Genomic DNA, 2,461 nt, shown 5'->3' on the forward strand with positions numbered 1-2,461 from the left:
CTCTAAAGGAAAATCGATCTTTTTTTTTTTTTTGAGAGGTTTTTGTTTGTTTTTTTTTTGTTTTGTTTTGTTTTGTTTTTGCTATAGGGCACGTGCACTTGCCAGACAGACAGAGAGAAAGCGAGAAATCACCTCCCAGGGGGGATGGTCACGCCACAATCCCTTCTCCTCCATTCTCCTCTTGGGATCTTGGGCATGCAAGCACATGCACCTGGCGTGAGTTTAAGCCACGGGGTCCGGGACTCAGACTGCGGTCGACTACATGGGAGTCCAGCGACATAGCCATTATGCTAACTGCTGGTCCCAAGGAAAATCGATCTTAAAAGCAGCCAAAGTGTAGATGGCGGTCGACTACGTGGGAGTCCAGCGACATAGCCATTATGCTAACTGCTGGTCCCAAGGAAAATCGATCTTAAAAGCAGCCAAAGTGTAGATGATGAGGGTTTATGCATTTATCAAAAATTTTTGACAAGGGACCAGCAGTTATGTTATGTTGGACCATGTCATGGTTATGTTGCTGGACTCCCATGTAGTCAACCACAGCTCAAGTCCTGGACCTGGTAACTTAAAATTCATGCTGGGCGCACTGTGTGTATGTGCCCAAGATCCCGAGAGAAGAATGGAGGAGAAGGGATTACAACATGGCCATCCTCCGGGGGAGGGGGGTGATTTCTCCCTTTCTGTCTCTCTGTCTCTGTCTCTCTGGCAAGCACACATGCCCTATAATGAAGATCTCTTTAAAAAATAAAACCTTTTTGACTAGGACCAGCAGGTGTTGTGGTAAAAGGCACCAGACTTCCACATGGCTGACCACAGTTTGAGTCCTGAACCTGGTGGCTATATTTCTTTCTCTCTCTCTCTCTCTCTCACGAGTGCACATGCCCTATAGCACATTAATTTTTTTTAAAAATAAGTAAGTAAAATTAAATAAATAATTCTTTAAAAAATTAAAAACTTTTGACCTATAGCAGAGAAGGTCTGTGTATTTCACTACTGCATGTAAGTTTTTTTTTTTTTTTTGGAGAGGTTTTTTTCACTATAGGGCGTGTGCGCTCGCCAGACAGACAGAGAGAGACATAGAGACAAAAAGCGAGAAATCACCCCCCAGGGGGGATGGTCACACCGCAATCCCTTCTCCTCCATTCTCCTCTCAGGATCTTGGGCATGCACGCACACGTGCCCGGCGTGAGTTTTAAGCCACCGGGTCCGGGACGTGAACCGCAGTCAACTACGTGGGAGTCCAGCAACATAGCTATTACGCTAACTGCTGGTTCCCCTGCATGTAAGTTTTGACACAATAAAAAAAAAGAAAAAAATTCAAAGCAACCAGAGGGCCATCTCCATGGCCTAGCCATTAAGACAGTCAGATCCAAGGCCAGTAGGTGGTGTAGTGGTTAAGGCACTGGATTCCCACATAGCCAACCACGTTTCAAGTCCAGGACCTGGCAGCTTGAAACTCATGTCAGGCATGTGTGCCCGAAATCCTGAGAGGAGAATGAAGGAGAAAGGACTGTGACATGGCCATTCCCTCTGGGGGGTGATTTCTCTCTCCCCTCCAAACTCTCTGGCAAGTATAAACACCCTATAGCAAAAAATCTAAAAGTAAAAGACAGCTAGATCTCCCATAGTTGACCCTGCTGTTCAAATCCCACCCACTGCAGCTTGAAAAGAAAAAACAGGCCTGTGCATGTGTCTGTGCCCAAAATCCTGCCAGGGATCTGCAGCACCGTCCATGCTTTCTCCTTTCCTCTCCCTCTGTCTCTCTCTCTGACAACATCTGGCAATTAAAAAAAAAAAAAAAAAAAATCACCCCCCAGTGGGGATGGCCACGCCGCAATTCCTTCTCCTCCATTCTCTTCTCAGAATCTTGGGCACACACGCACACGCACCCGGTGTGAGTTTAAGCCACCAGGTCCGGGACTCAAACCGTGGTCGACTACGTGGGAGTCCAGCGACATAGCCACTGCACCAACTGCTGGTCCTGAAAGAAAACTAACTTTAAAAAAGTAGCCAGAAAGGGACCAGCAGATAGCACAATGGTTACGTTGCTGAGCTCCCACATAGTCAACCACAGTTTGAGTCCCAAACCTGACAGCTTAAAATTCATGCTGGGTGTGTGTGCGTGCCTGCCCAAGATCCTGAGAGAAGAATGGAGGAGAAGGGACTGTGGCTTTGCCATCCCCCTTGGGGGGTGATTTCTCGCTTTCTGACTCTCTTTTCCATTCTCCTCTCAGGATCTTGGGCACACATGCACAAATGGTGTGAGTTTAAACCACTGGGTCCGGGACTCAAACCACGGTTGACTATATGGGAATCCAGCAACATAGCCATTATGCCAACTACTGAACCCCCCTTATTATTATTATTTTTTAGTATTTCCAGACACATACACACACATGCACACACACAGAGAGAGAGAGAGAGAGAGAGAGAGAGAGAGAAAGCAAACCTCCAGGTCCAA

Source organism: Tupaia chinensis, unplaced genomic scaffold (assembly GCF_000334495.1).
Source record: "Tupaia chinensis unplaced genomic scaffold, TupChi_1.0 Scaffold150006_1, whole genome shotgun sequence".
NCBI classification, from domain to species: Eukaryota; Metazoa; Chordata; class Mammalia; order Scandentia; family Tupaiidae; genus Tupaia; species Tupaia belangeri.